Source organism: Thermobia domestica, chromosome 2 (assembly GCF_964235325.1).
Source record: "Thermobia domestica chromosome 2, izTheDome1.hap1.1, whole genome shotgun sequence".
NCBI classification, from domain to species: domain Eukaryota; kingdom Metazoa; phylum Arthropoda; class Insecta; order Zygentoma; family Lepismatidae; genus Thermobia; species Thermobia domestica.
This window is the reverse complement of record NC_137455.1, coordinates 230,188,313-230,205,750: the sequence shown is the minus strand read 5'-3', so window position 1 is coordinate 230,205,750 and position 17,438 is coordinate 230,188,313. Positions and strand designations below refer to the sequence as shown.

At 35.0% G+C, this 17,438-nt stretch overlaps 1 protein-coding gene across 15 annotated transcripts in view; it reads right to left on the bottom strand.

Annotated features, from left to right (window-relative positions):
• The window catches only part of LOC145678400 (CREB-regulated transcription coactivator 1-like), a 783,526-nt gene that overhangs the window by 352,192 nt on the left and 413,896 nt on the right, over window positions 1-17,438 (bottom strand). The window lies entirely within an intron of this gene.

Here is a 17,438-nt window from a genome sequence, read left to right as displayed (position 1 = left end):
AATAACCGAATTTAAGAGAAATGCTACCGGCGGAACGTACACAATAGTAGAAAAAACCGGAACTCCGCATGTCTCAGAATTCTTGCGACGGAGAACACGTAATCAATTTCATTGTCGTCAAGCACAAACCAACCAAAAAAATAAACAACTATATTTATGTCACGAATTAAATGTTTACAGAAGAGTGGTTTACCAAGAGAGACTACGGATAATTTGACTTTAGTCCTTGTCTAGGTAACAGTACTATCTTTGATAGCGATCAACTGGGAGGAACTTGGAATACCCAAAATCTTGTGAACTGTATTCTGCAACGACAAATTTCACCCTTAAAAAACACAATTTGTGGAGACAGCGTGGTGATGATAATGATCATCAAAAGGAAATTTGTGTTTGGATTATTAATAAAAATAAAATGAATGCAGATATCATTTAGTAACGAACTATGCTTCCATTTAAAATGCCACATTAACTGACACGTGATGAGGTATTAGGTGCAAGAGAAAACTCACATATGCATACTCAACAGTGTGGTGCGTCATACGTCGACAGTGGCTAGTAGAACAAGTGTTCGCTGAATATCACTAGCCAACATACGTTTGCTAGAAGTTTAGTGAATGGCTGATTCTGGAAACCGTGTAGAAATTTTCTGACAATTTTTCTTCTATTACATGTAACATTTATGTCAATTGTCCTCCTATATTGGAAGAAAAGATAGATCTAAAAAGAATGTTTAAAAATTGGCAAATTTAGAATTTGTCAAAGTGGCAACACGGCAAAAAACGGAACAGCAACAAAACTTCGTCCACAAATAGGCTATACGTTCATGCTTATCACATTTACAAATTAGAAAGACTGGCATTATACAATGTTAAAAAAAAATGTTCAAGAAGCCTTGATGGATTTTAAAATTTTGGAATTATGTGGCATTTGTTTGTTCCACCCCTATCCTATTCTAATTACCACAAAGCCGTGCGCCACATACCGTTCAAAAAGTTTGGGAATATAGATTTCGTTGGTACATTTTACACCATATGTGTGTCCGTTGTACTCTATTTATAAAACACGAAGACAAATATGAAAAACGTGAAAATCTACCATATAGAGAGTAAAAATGTAAGTACCCAAAAGTGCAATTTTGTCTCATGCAATAAATACAGAAGCAAAAAGCAAATCACCTGTTCGATATTCCATCCTTTTTATTGATGCTGGATATTATTGTGAATCGTTTTGAGTACTGATAAAGGTCCCAAAAATGACTCCTATCAATTGTACCAAAATTATCGTGTATTTTATGTATCGTGTGAGAATACGTAGTACTTAAAGTATTCTACATGTGTTGTACTTATTTTTCTTTCTTTCATAGAACAGTGACTCGTTTATAAACAATGACATCGAAAACTAAAGCACTGTAGCACATGCACGCTGCTTTTCAAACTCTAGATGATGTTACCAATATTATTTGTGACTATAATAGAGACAGTTATTGCTGTGAGACGCAGTTGTCTTTTTATTATTATTATTATTTTAAGAAGCATGGAGAAGAAAAACGGGGAAATTGCAAATATTCACCTAATAGTTTGTTTGTTATGTGTGTGCGTTATTTGTTTAAAAAAAAAAAAAAAAAATTACAGACAAAACCTCTTGGAAGAACAGTTAAAACATCTTGGAGACTGTACTTATGCTATCGAGTTGGTGACATTGTAAAATGGCATTTGCTGTCCCTGTATTTTGGCGAGAACAAACCAATCATCATAATGCCTACTTTTGTATGACAGATGTGTCTGGGAATTCCAGGAAAAATAAACGTAAAATATTTTATCCAATCTGCCAATAAGTCACGAGCCATGACACTCATGACCATAGTATGTCTGTCCCAAGTGCACCAACTGACCCTGTACTTTATGAGAGAGAGACTGCAGCAGATTCAGAAGATTCTAGCTTCGTGTCATCTGATGAAGATTTTATTCCTGTATCTTCAGTTACTCCATATCACGTACAACAACCACAACTAAATGATCTCTACGTGATTTAAAATTGACAAAAGAGGATAGTGAACTTCTAGACTCGAGGTGCAATACTGGGGATGGCGTCTCCTTCTCCCATCAACTCATTACTGTATCTGATGGGAGAAGGAGACGATAGAAAGAGGAGGAGAAAGACTACTTCTTTTTTGCCGTTATGTGGACGACTGTTTAGGAATATGGAAGGGAACGAAAAGACAGCTGCAGAAATTCATAAGGGACGTGGAAGATGAAAAGAAAGGGATTAGACTAGAAAATGAAATGGAAGTAGACAAGGAGATAAACTATTTAGATATGAAAATTAAGAAGTCTGAAGAAGGAGAGTTTATTACATCCTGGTACCAAAAAGAGTGTACAGCGGGAGTGTATTGCCACAAACGAAGTGATGTGGATGAGGGGACAAAGAAGAATTTCATAAAAAGCATGGAAGAAAGAATAGAAGACCTGAACACAAATGAAGAACACAAGAAAACCGATTTAAAGAAGTTCTGGACACAGCTAAGGAGAAATGGATACAACGAAGAGGATAAGATCACAAGAGACATAGCAAGAGAGGGAAAGAAAGAAGAAGAAGACAAGAACAAAAAATGGTTTGGAATAGAAAGTCTAGGCAAAGAAACAGAGAAGATAATGAGAATGCTTCGGAAAGCAGGAATTAGGACGTACAGGAAAGGAGGAAGCAGAATAATTGAATTAGTAAGAAGAACCAAGAGAAAAACAGTAGCGGACAAAGATCAAAGGATAGTAATATATAGAGTAGGATGCGCGGAGTGTAACAAAATTTACATGGGAGAAACACAAAAGAAAATGCAAGAAAGGATTAAACAGCATCAGGATGATGTAAGATTGAAAAGGGACAACAATGCGATATACAAGCATCACAAAGAGACAAACCACAGGATAGGGTGGGAAGGAGCAGAGGTCATAGAAGTAGAGAACAGAACTTTGGTGAGAAAATGGAAGGAAGCTAGGGAGATTATAAGGGCAGGAGACAAGGTGATGAATTGGAATGCATGATTCTCGATAAATAAAGAGTGGGAGAAGGTTCTGCTTAAAGAAGAAGAAATGAAAAGGAAGAAAGAAAGAGGAAAAATTAATAAGGAAAATAAGGATAATTAGAGGACAGAATGTATCCAACGAAAAAAGTAAACTTTTAATTGGACACGTGTGCAGCTAAAAAGTGAAAGTGAAAGCCACACAAGTGTTACTTTTTAATGAAGGGGCGGAGCCTAATTAAAAGTTGATCTCCGGAGACTATATAAGTGATGACCAACTCCCAAGCAGCCAGGAGTGGAAGTCTAATGAAGACACAGTTATTGTGTTGAAACTGTTATGTGATACTTTTTTTTTTAACATATTATCACATAGCCTTACTCAGTGTGTTATTGTGTATTATGTTATGTTTGTTTATAATTTTGTACTACAAATGGTGTAGTAAGTTGTAATTACAATTTGCATTTATATACATATGACAACTGTAGAACTTATAGGAGATACTCTCCATATTGTAAGTCAAAATAGGCAAAATAAATATAAGTATAAATATGAAGGCACTCGTCGAAGGAATAGACATGGAAGATGATGGTTCGAATAGTTGTGGCAAGTGTTCCCACGAGTATTGGAGGCCAAATTGAAAGAAGGGTTATTTTTTGGGCCAAAAATTAGAAAGCTCATTAAGGACGCACATTTTATACAGACATTGAACCCAGCTGGAAAGGGCGCGTGGTTATCTTTCAAGAGTGTTATCGTGGTCTGTTTTAGGGAACAAGAAACTCATACTATGAAAAACTGGCGCGTGATCTGATACAAAACTGTAGAATGTCCTTAAAACTTTACCTTCTACACTCGCACCTTAATTTCTTCCATGAGAACTTAGGAGCACTGAGTGATTATCAAAGCGAATTGTTTCATCAAGAGATCTTACAAATACAACAACCTTACGAAGATAGATGGGATTCTGTCAGGATAGTGAACTGTTGTTGGTTACTTCAGAGAGAAACCAAAACAGCTCCTTCGTAATTCGTAACTAGGAAGTCTTCCAAGTATCGGGCACAGTAAAATCTGTAAATTTACAATTGTGGCACCACTCGTCAAGTAATCTCTTTTATATTCAAACACAAATAAATATTTCATGACGATCTAAGTTTTAAATCAGTAAATATTTTCCCCGCACTTCATCTTCTCCTTCGTATTATTATCTGTATTAAATCTATATTATATACAGTAATATATTTGCAGTGTGTGTGTTTGTGTAGTAATCTATTTGTAAATAAGATACTCTTCATATCAGTATCATTTGTAAAACTAATTTCATTTGTTTAAAAGAAACCAGCCTCAAAATCCATTGTGCGATTTCCGACTTGCAGTTTAGTCCCCAATTGGTAAACTTTTTCTTGTGTTACTTGTAGAACATCCTATATAACAAAAATACATGACGTAACACCTTATACAACGTAAGCTTTTAGAGTTACATTAATATACTGTTCTTCAACTTAAATAAATAGCTGTATTGTGGAAAGTAAAAAATATAGCCTACGTATATTTAAAATTTCATTTATATTATGATTATGATTTTTTTTCGATCAATCACTAAAAAAATGACAGTATCGTTAAGTGATCTTATATGTATTTAATTTTCACTTAATGTTTGTACTCTGCACAATATTTTGCTTCAAAATAACATTTCCTGAACACGAATTTTCGGAATAAATATGAAATATATGATGTAACTTCATTTGGGGCACCCTGTAGATAGAAAGTATGACGTGATGAGAAGAATTGATTTTTAGACTTAGCGGGTTGCAATTATTTAAGAACACTCATCTTCGTGACTTCCATAGAAAAAAAGTTGAAATCTGCTGGATAGTGATATCATCCAAAACTTGAAAGTTATTTTGGAGCCGTACGTTGATAATATGTCATTATCGAAACGAGGGAGATTTTACTTCGAACGAGAGACGAAGCTATCCCACATTTCGCTTCAGATGTGCAAGAACAGCTTAACGTTTACCTTTCTGATAAAAATCGGACCCTGAGAACTCGTGAAATGGCTCTCACGGTTTCCCGACCTCACACCTAACGATTTTTTTCTTTCTTTTAACTAGGGTATTATCTGAAATTGTGTAGAACACACGTCCACATTCCCCTCCACATCTGCAATGCAATATTTTTGTTGCATCCCATGGTATCAAACAAACGGTGTTACATAATAAGCCTTCAAGGCAAGCTTCAATATGGACAAGGATCAAAGGCGGGAAAATCGATCTGTACAGTTCTTTGCGGTAATGTTTTTCATATCTGAAACGACGGCTAGAACATATATATGTATAACTGAATAAACAGAACAGCTAACAACTGCAACAATTCAACAATCCCTACGAGACAACAGTTTCAAATGCCCTATAAAATTAATGCACTGAATACAAATGTCAGAGAATAAAGACAGGTATTTGATTCTTTATAAGGCACCTAACATGATACTTCTTCACCACTTTTCAAAATACAACCAAGGTAATAATGTAAATGGGAAATAATGATGGTGGAAAATGTTAGGGAACACATTACAATGACGCCCGCCATCTTGACTTTTGTGCAATTGTCTTAAAATGGAAAACACAGCATGTGATATGTCATTTTACTAACAAATTTTCGTAGAAACTGAATAGTACTGGCAGATTTGGTCTACCGTTAACTATTACGAAGTGATGGTTCTTTCTGTGCCTGTATCATTGCAGATGATTTACTAGCAGAAGACGGTCTCTGACACCTGCAAAGCGCTTTGAGATCGTGCTGATCTCTGGAGAACGAAGCATAAGAGTGGTTGCATATGTTCTGAACTGCCGTTATCCATGAACGGCTTCCATCAGCAACAGTATTGTGATCAAAGTGATGGAAGGAATTCTAGAAAACCAGATATGTGGACAATCGATGAAAACGGACCACGCACAGCGACAGACGATACAACAACTGTGGCAATGTTCGAAACATTCAGTAAAAAATTCCATAAGAAGCACAAACAGTGTAGGTCGTGAAGGTACTGCTAGTTACATCTATCTGCGCATTATTTCGATGAATAAATGGCAATCTTATAAGCTGCAATTTTTTCAACACCTTACTAAAGTCATCGAGATCGTAGTTCGGCTTTTTTTGATGGGTAAAAGAGCAAGAACGACAAAATCCCAAATTCGCTTCTGACGTACAATTTCCTGATTAGAACTTTTTACGTGTTGAACAAGGCTAACAAACAGAAGGTGCGGTACTGATCGGATAGTAAGTCGTATTGCTCTGAGGCAATCGCACGTGTTCCCGGCAACGAGATGGTGTGGTATGGGATACTCGCACTGTTGGTCCGTTCTTAATTGATGGGACTCTTAACGACAATGGGTTATCGCTGCATGGTAGAAGACATCTTGCCATTTCTGCTCTCGCAGGATGGGTTATTCTCTAACTTTTTACAACACCATGACGCCCCATCTCATTACGGTACCTGTTCCCGTGAGTACGCTTCCTAACCAATTGACTGGTCGTCAAGATATTGTGCAATGACCTGGTCCTATTAGACTACTATCTGTGAGGTCATATGGAATCGTGTTGTGTATGCCGTGAAAATTCGGGATATTCAGCATCTCATGGATTGAATTGTGGATGCATGTTCCAACTTTGCAGTCAATACTGGAGAAGGTCTTGCGTGTCCTGGTACTCAGAATGCACCTGACCAACTACTGGAACGAAGAGACCATTCAACACGTGGAGTAACAGTGCATGGTCGTTAACATATGACTAACCAATTTTCTTAGGGACACCACAAAGAAACAATCATAAGATCATAAATGGTTACTGCTGTAGCAAAAACAATAGTACTATTCAATTTCCACGAAACTTTATTAAAATGACATATATCATAATATGGTTTCCATTTAAGTGATTTGAGTAAAATTCAGGATTGCGGAGGAGACTGTGATGTGCCCTAAAGCACTTTCCCCCATCTATATTCCCCACATACATTGCTACTCTGGTTATGTTTTACGTTTACTCTAGTTATATCTTACGACACTTATTACGGTGTCCTCACCCTTATGTACTACAATGTATAAATACATTATATATTGAATATTCAGCGACGGATGTAAAACATTGTAACATCAATATATTTGGGACTCTATTCAAAGACTACCACTTAGGCAGACTATCGGATTTACGCAAAACACCCATTCAGGCTGCTTCCTCGCTTACATCACCGGACCAAATTTGTGATTGAGGCCCCAAGTATCAAAACATGTCAAATACATTTCCTTTACCGCAACTGAATTATCGTTATATATATACCCCACCCTAATCTAATTAACATAGACGCATTTAAATAGTCTTAAATAATCTTACAAAGTTACCGTTTTATGGCAGGGAAGTGTTAAAAAACAGGACCAGAATCATTTTAGTTAATACCAGTCTGTTAAAATAAAATATATATTTTATGGAGATACGTATCTTTCTTGTGCAGTGTAAAATTTCCAGAAATTCTGAACCCATTAAAAAAATATTTTGTTCGGAAATATTGGCAAGATCCGGAAAATATAATTTAAAAACTATTTTTAGCCTCATGCTAATCTTATTTTCTGTAACGTATCTGCAGCATATATACAACATATTTCGCTAGCGAGAAAAATACTTAAAGCAACAGTTTTCAATTTTACTTTTTAGTTTTCTGATATCTGATAAAAATTCCTCTTTATTATTTGTATATTTTTCGAACAACTAAAAAAGAAAGAGGATCTTATTTACATATACACACACACACACACCGCACAAGTGCGTAAATTTGAGTAGCGACAAATATATTAATGAGTTTAGCATGTGAAACTTCCGTTCCTTATTATTAAAGACTAGCAGAATACCCATTCTTCGAACGGGGAGAATACGTTTCATTTTGGGTATAAAGGGCACCAAGCCTGTCACCAATAAACTTAGGGACCCAAAAAACTATGAATTCGACACTAGTATCCGTCATTTTCAAATACTTTTATATGTTACCCTTCCCCTTTAGGAGTACTAATGGGGGCTGAATTTGCATTTAAATGGAATCGGAAGTGTCGCTGTTGATCTCAGTCACACCAAAAACTATGGATACGACACTAATATAAGCCATTTTAGATCATTTTTATATATTCACCCTTTCTCCCTCTCCCAAGTTGCGGCACTGAATTTGGATTTGAACAGCATCGGAAATGTTAATGTTCATCTCAGGACCTCAAAAACCATGGATATAGGTCATTTTCGATCATTATAATATATATGTATTTCGTTTTAGATCATATTTATATATCTCCCCGCCCCCAAGCTGCGGGGGATGTATTTGGATATCAACGCCATCGGAAATGTTACTGCTTATCTCAGTGATCCCGAAAACTATGGATTTGACACTAATATTGGTCATTTTCAGTAATTTTTATCTTTCTCTTCCTACACATTTGCGGGCCTGAACTTGGATTTAAACGGCATCGGAAGTGTTACTGTTCATCACAGAAACTACAAAAACTATGGATTCGTCACTATTATATATATATATATATATATATATATATATATATATATATATATATAAATATATATATATATAAATCCCCTCTCCCCGCCCCAGGACACGGCGCTGAATTTGGATTTAAACGGTATTAGAAGTGTGACTGCTCATCTCAGTGACCCGAAAACTATGGACTCGACAATAATATCAGTCATTTTCGATCATTTTTTTTATATCATCCCCCTCCCTAAAGCCGGCGTTGAATTTGGATTTACACTGCATCGGAAATGTCACAGTTCATCTCAGCGGCCCTGAAAACTATGGATTCATATTACTATCAATCATATTGCATAATTTTTATATATCTTCCCCCTCCCCGAATTTACGGGGATAAATTTGAATTCGAACGGCAACAAAAGTGTCACTGTTCACCTCAGCGACCCAAAAAACTATGGATCTGACACTAATATTGGTCATTTTCCATCATTTTATGTATCTCCCCTCTACTTCCTCCAAGTTGCACTAATGAATTTCAATTTAAGCTTCATCGGAAAAGTCACTCTTCATCTCAGCAACCCCAAAAACTATGGGTTCGACACTAAGATGAGTAATTTTCAATATATATCATCACTTTCTTCCTCCAAGTTTCACCTTCAAAGTGAAATGGCAAAATCCATCCCAGGTCCAAACCTCTCTATGTTGAAAATTTTTATCGAGATCAGTCTGGTAGTTGGTAAGTTACAAGTATAGTCTCTTTCATTTATATATAGATCATTTCTCGCACTAGAAAATAGGCATTTGTTTACATAGAAAATTTTGTACATAAAGTTTATATTAACGTCTGTATTTGAATATTAATTAATAGTAATTATATGTCTTAGTGCGTGAGTATTAGTGAAATTTGCCTACTGCTCTTTCTTTTAAGAAGTAATTTGGTTAAAATTAACGAATTTCACCAGATCAAAGAGCACATTAAGAACTCAGTTTCATTAAAGAGTCCTATTTGTGGCAACAGAAACGCTTCATAATGGTATGTGTGTATGCAATTGTAAAAGTTCTGTAATTAATGCACAACCAGGAGTAAACGACTAAAAGGCACATAAAGGAAATGAGTGCAGACTATTAATTTTCATGAATAATTACAACGGTTTTATTTTCGAATGGTTTTTCTTTTCTTAATTATTCACAATATTTAAATTTCACACGTTCGAAAAAAAAAAGTTCCATTATTAGCAAAACTAATACAAAGATCTTTGTTATTTTCCCAATTTTTCGGAAAGAAAACGGAAAAAAACTGTTCTTACCAGCAGGTTCTAAATTTTCGGAAATTTTAGAACTACTCACTACAATGTTAGAAAAACAGGTGCTAAAGCCCCACGCATACAGTGCCAAGATATATCGTTTTAGTACCCAATCAAATACTTTCGCTTCGTATGTATGTCTGTGAGTGCTACTTCGGCACGTAGTCCAACTTCTAAGGAATAAAAGTCAGTACATTTGGTGGTATGACTCGGCCAAGGTGGCAGGGATTTATCAATCATAGCATTACCATAGACATTCTGCCACAATTGTCAGATCATTTGTCCTAATGTCAGATCATTTGTCACAACCACAAGCTTTCATGTACCTTAACCTCTGTGTCTTCACGTACGAATTTTGTATTTCAATTCAATACTGTCCATAAACTGTAGTTTCTTTCGACACCTTTCTTTCCTGTCACCATAACTTATAACACGTCCCTCATGATTTAAACAATACGATTAATTCCAAATAATTACATCTACAAAATAATCAACATCTATTTGTACACGAAGACATTTATTATTATTTTGACGTTTTAGTGGCTTGTATAAAAATATATTTCACTTCGAATCAGAAGCTTTTACAATACATACCAATGAAAAAACATTTATCGTGAAATAAAAATTCATCCAAGGTTCTAGATTTCTTAACGTGGAATTATCCACGTTTCATCCACTTAAAACGTTGATAACAACATTTTAAGCCCAGCAGTATTTTCGCATGAAGCAAGGTGCTTCTTGGTACGTATAGTCACTTTATCACTATTTCAATGTTGCAATTTTGTCTGACTTGTCTCATGTGTTACTATCAGCCGTTATTTATTTTTACTACCTTTCAAATTTCACTGAAGAAAAGACACTCCTCCCTGGCGTGGATCTGAAATAGTAATCAGTAATGATTTTTATTAGGGGTCACATTGTGCCTTAGAAAGCAAGACTGTCACGGAAGTTTGGTGTTCGCACATTTCGACTGGAAATTTGACATCCTTACATCGTATATAGATAAATCAATGTTTAGACAGGAATATTAGGATTCTACAGCTAATATTTATAATAATTTGATGACAGGTAAGGACTGGGTAAATTTTGATGAAATTTTTCGTTCGTTGCGTCTAAATCCTGCTCTTTGAAGTAAAGTTTTAAGGTTCATGGTTCAGGAGAAAGAATTCCCACTACGTACTCTTGTAACAGTGTAAAAAGAAAGGTGAATCGCCTGGATTAGAACACGGATTTGTAAATTACACATCCGACGTTTAAACCACTACGCTAAGGAGACATTTTTTGGGCTATTGCAGGCGATTTTATTTCCATGCTTTTGGTAGAACTTCTACCCCAATTTCCACATCACCCTTGAGATCGAAGACTTGCCATTTCATAAGTGAACTTATAAATATAAATACAGTTAAGTACAGAAACGAGGATCTTTGTTTCCCTGGACGTGGAGCATCATCTGTACAGAAATCCTCTTATTTCAACTGTGCTACCAACTAAAAACAGAACTCCACAAAAAGCAATAAAACTTTCTTGGTTACCTTTATATATGTTCAAATATCTGCTAAAATATTGAAAGTGATAAGGTTATTTTGAAACTTTTATTTACATTTTTAACGTTATTTTTTTTTTTTTTTTTTTTTTTCCAAACTACTTCTATCGTCTGCATAGACAATTCGCTTGTCGCAAAGTAAATACAAGCAGTGATATTTTCTACTTCGCTTTCAAAATTGAAAATGAGTGGTTTAATCTTAGCTTAGGCAGCGAGATTTTTGTTATTTAGAGTCGGGGAAAAAATATGTAATGACTATATCCATTATACTTGGTGTCGAAAAACCAGTCAGCCTTTGTGAGCAGTAAAATATCGGCGTTTTGGCGTAACTGTAAATATCGCTAGACCAAGCGGTGACTCAGTTTTACTGGAGACCGCTGGTACTGCTTGTTTATATCGTTAGAAAAAGGTTTGTACAGAGCTGCAAACGGCCAAGAACGTTAGGAAACTAGATGTACTAAAGACAAGACCAGAAAGTAATCGAGACAGAGAAGCAGTATCGGTAGCAGATGGTACTTGTTCGTAGTGCTCAGTATCTTTCTCAAACGATCGGGATAGGAACAACAAAGAAAATGTTTATTTCATAAACTTCTGTTCTCTTCTGTTACTGTATATTAAACAAGACGGCACGATATTACGATTCTTTGTAAATAATAATAATAATAATAATAATAATAATAATAATAATAATAATAATAATAATAATAATAATAATAATAATAATAATAATAATAACCTATAATCAATTTTCTTCTTCCTGTAACATTTCTAAATAATATTAGTGGTGTAAAAATTGTTCAGAATGTATACAGAAACAATTCCAGCGTCTAAATGTAATAATAATATGAGGACATTGTATTGAGGTATTTATCATATTAGAATAAAGAATGTAAGAATAGCTCGGTACGAAGTTAGACGTAAACGTTTTAAATAAGACCAAAATCATCCACTGTATAAATTGTCTCCACTAGTACAAAGGAAATATAATAATATAATTCAAGTGATATACTAAACGAAATCACTCACTGACACATTGGAAAATATCACTATCTTTGTTCTACATTTAATATTCACTAGGAAAACGTCAGTCTCTCCCTCTTGCCTATTCACAGGTGGATCCCAAGATGTTTTGAACTTTTAATTTCCCAAAGACAGCAATAGGAATGCAAGGGCTTACTTGTCTGATCTCTAGTACCGGCATTTACCTGACAAATTTGAATAGAAAATGTCGTACAATGTTTGGGTATTGTTACTAGTAAGAACGAGAGAACAGATCATTGTCCTGAGCAACCAAACTTATTTTCCGTTCAAAGTAGATATTACATTGTGAACCACATGTGTTAATTCTTTTGTTCACGATACATTTGGATAAATTACGAACAAATAATATTTTATCTATTTTAAGTTAACGAAAACTGAAATGCGTGCCTTTTCGTGTTTTGCAGTATGAACATAAACTTAGAAAAGACAACTGGCAACAAGATACTAACAGAGATTTATATGGCCTGGAAATGAAATGCTTGCTTCAACAACTCTTTTTAAATTACCCTAAATATTACAGTAAAGTGACCTGAGTAAATTTGCATACCTATCTACATGTGATGAAAACTGCTTTAAAAAAATATGAAGAAAAAGATATAGGCCCTATGGTGCAGAATCCATGATACATCGTCAATATCATTTATTTACATAAGACATGGCGAAGATGTCGATCGCGGTCTACTAGTAGACCGTAAGTCCTGACAGGTAGCTCACAGAGCTTTGCGTCATATTGCCTATACCAATCAGCCGCACTATTTGAACTGGACTAATTGCTACTTTCTGATAAAAGCAAGTTTTCGATACTACTACTATTATTATTATTATTATTATTATTATTATTATTATTATTATTATTATTATTATAAGTATTCTGCCTTCTGGCAGGTCCTGGGACTAATTAGTTTTTTCTTCTTCTTTTTTTTTCCCTTTTTTCTTCAATTTTAGATTTGAACCTGGAAATCTTTCCTCCGTGTTTCTCGATATTCAGCTTCCTCTTTTAACTCCAAATATTTTTTTTTCTGTTTTTTTCAAATCATTGTTCAGTTGTGTACTTCCTATTCTTCACTTTCCTTCGATGGCGCTATAAAGACAATGTCTTCGCCAGATGTGTCCAATTTAGTTGGCTTTCCTACGATGGATGCTAGCTAGAAGCGTCCTCTTCTCTCCTATCCGTTTTAAAACATCTTCGTTTGTTACTCTCTCTGTCAGTTCTATCTTCTCCATCTTCCTTTAAAAAAACATTTTGGAGCTCTATAAGTATTTCTTCACTAATTTCCGTAACGTCTCTAAACCATACAAGTGCTCCATATAATAGCACTTCACTAACTTCTTCCTTCGTCCAATATTAAGCCTGTTAGCTAAAAGTGATCTTTTCTTATTCAATGTTTCTTTGATTACTATTCTTGACCTAATCTCTTTGGTATAGTAAACGTCTCTCGTCAAAATACGTCCCAGATACTTGAAATGATCGACTTCTTCAAGTTCTCTTTGTTCTACTCTGACCGATAAGGGCGTTTTCCACGGGACATTCTTAGGACTCCCTTCCTTTCCAATGCGCTATAGCACTTCCCAGAACGGGAATAACATGCCATGTAAACATATTTTTCTGTAGGGAGGTGTCCAAAGTGGTTAACAAACTGCGGTTTGCAAATCGTTGAGAATTGGACCTATGTTCATGAAAAATTAATTTTTTTTTTCTTTCTTAGAATCATTCATGTTATCATCACCCAAAGTAATTTCATTTCCTCATGAATCACCCATTATGTATTAAATAATGTTGTTAAACGATATTGGAATTACTACAAAATATACCATTCGTAAAGCATCCTTCAAATATTGTCGACAATACAGGTTTGGATCATTCTTTCTATTGCTGTCTACTTATGATAGTGTTGGTAAATGAAATCTGTAATACTCCGTTATCCTGTTTACATTGTCAAGCAGAAATTTTAATCATAATTTTACTGAGCAACTACTATTTCATTTTTTCCCCCCCTAATTTACGGGAGGAGTAATTGAATATGTAGTGCTAAGAATGAATATTTAGTAAAATTGTAAAGCATTAGTATTGAGAAAACTAAGATATAAAGCACCATACATCAACCACAAAGTTCCAATTTTGGAAACATTACACTGGATGATGATTGTGGGAAATTTTTCACTCCTCTACTACGGAAAGTTTGGTGCAGCAATATTTTGTATAGGACTATGCTCTTCCTTTTAATTTATGAACTAATACCACTTTTCATCTACGCTCTCATTTACCAGATCGAATTTAAGTTACTTGCTTCTGATGAAGTAGGATTCAAAAATTAATAATTTCTAGTAATAATGAAGTTGAAGATAAAATACCAATTTGTTTTATAGGGTGCCCACTCTTTCGGTATTTAAAAATTCCCTGACTTTTCAAGGTTTTTCAGATAAAATTGTAAAAGTTCCAGTCGAACATTTAATAAAACTATACACAAAATTTAGCGGCTGCCAGAATTAAACAATAAAATTTTGCAAAAGTTGTAAAGAAAAAATATCTTACTGATTCTGAGACTTTAAACAATACATACTACATAATCATAATAAACAGATGATGTATGATGATCGTAACGTATTTGACATGACAACGCAACTAGGAAGCTCATTCATAATAAAATCGTGCATTTCTTGTACTTAACCAGAGAGCAACCAATTACAGATGTATCTTGTACCTCAATTTCAATACTGTAATTATCAACACTAGCTCCCGTTCAACAGAATCATTATTGTAGTTCACTGAAAAATGAGTAACTTAATTCAGTACAAATACACGCAGTATCAGGGATTCCTTAACACTAACAAAGTGGTTAAATATTCCTTATTTCACAAACGGTTCATGAAAAAAAAAAAAAAAAATAGTTTAACACGCAGCTTAACCAAATGCACTGCAAGGTGGAAAACAATGAACTAAAAAAAAAAAAAAAAATCAGAACTATATTAGCCTACTTCTTCAAGGTGGTAATTTCGTCTTCAATAAGAGCTACGTAAGCTGGCCTCTGTCGTAAGCTTCAACTTCTTTTTCAACTTTTTCACTTGATCAGCAGCCCGTTTCCTTTCCTTCTCAGCCCTTTCCTTGGCTATCTTTTCGGCAGCATTTTTCTTGTACTCTTAAATATCTAGAATGAGCATTTCGGCCAGCAAGAATCATATTTTTATTTATTACAACAGAATTTATACCACCACCAGCCTCAATGGAATCATACACCTGCTTCATTACCACAAAACTTTCCTCCTTTACATTTTCAACCACGTATTCTCAATTAATAGAGAAACATCTCTCTAGACCAGCATTTCCAAGCGACAAAGTCGGAACAAATTGCACGAAAGATTTAAGCTCGTTTGAGCTTTCGGAAGTTGAAATACACTGCATCCAATGATGGTCAAGTCTGGTGTTTACTCTCAAGTAAGATTCATACACTGTACTACATGTGGCAATACACATATTCGTTTACAATCTCTGTCAACTTTGTCTGCCAACGTGCCAGATATCCAATTATACTCTACAAGTATTTCAAGACATGCAGACATGCGTTTACACGCAAGATTTGTATTCAAGACAACAAAAGGACAGAGACACGAAATGGCTCTCGTACTTCTGTACTTCACAGGCGACCTTTCCATGACTTACTTTACAAATGTCTGCAATGAATGACGGCATGCCTGTCTCAGCTCCAAAATCGTCAAGAGGATTTGCTTTCTTCACTTTTCCAAGGTATCCTTATTCGAATAACCCGAATCTAAATCTTTCGCAGAAATTAAGTTGCTGCTGTCACTAGCATCCACTTCATTTAGTGCAAGACATCTTTCACGAAGCGATTCATGAATAACCGCATCGAAGATGATAATTCTGTTTAAAAAATGGTGAAGTGGAGCATCCGTCTGAAACTTGGAAAGGAAAGGTTCGAAGGCAAACGCAAAAGACTGGAAGAAACCTTGTTTCACAAAAAATAATTTGTCAGTTATACATTCTATTATCAGTTGAAAGCTTGTAGATTTTGGACACTTCTTGTCACTAACAGCACACTCAACATGTTTGACTAAGTTGGATAAAATTTCTATTGCTCTAGCCGCAACCATAACACTTTCAAACCACCTTACCGAACAAAACTTCGAAGCTGATAAAATGATAAAGTTGTTTGGGCACCATTTTCACCCTGGCTAAAATTGCTTGCTATACCAGAATTGAAACGGGGCCTGGGGGCGGGGCCCAAAGACACCAAACCATTTCTTTTCTTTTCTTTTTCCCTAGAAATAGGCAATTTTTCATTTAATTTAGATCTTCACAAAATTTCCAGAATGTAAAGAGGATTCCCTGACTTTTCCAGGTTAAATCGAATTCCCTGATTTTTCTCGGTTTTCCCGGTTTCCAGGTCGAGTAGCCACCCTGTATTCTTGCATGCTTAGATTTACCGATATCTTTAGCTAATGCTAAGATTGCTCAAATTATTTCAAGGTATTCTTGACCTTCGATTTACTGCTGTATTTAAATGATACACCTTTCTCAAACTTAACTTAATCATCATGTCAATTGTTAATTAATTGAGCACAGAAAGTCAATGCATAAATTCAAAAGGGAGCTTGGTTAGATAGTAGTATTCTGTAAATTAATTTTTAACTCTAAATGCCCTTATGCAACAATTTGAATAAGGTTAAGGTTATGGGTTACCAACTTTAGCGATTATATAACAAAATGTAAGAGGGAAAACCGTCTCCAAATATGACGTTTTCAATCTAAAGTGTTTTTTTTAATATATATATATATATATATATATATATATATAAATCGGACGAGCCGTCTGGGTTGTACACTCTTTATTTGCCCAATGTTAAATGAAAATGAAACGTTGCCATTTACCTGGATTTAAAACATAAGTGAATGAATTTACTGTCTGCTATGCTAACGTGTTCATGGCCAGCCTGCATTTCAAACATGACCCCATTTACCATACTCTTACAAAATTTGTCCACCTCCTGTCCCGCCTTCACCT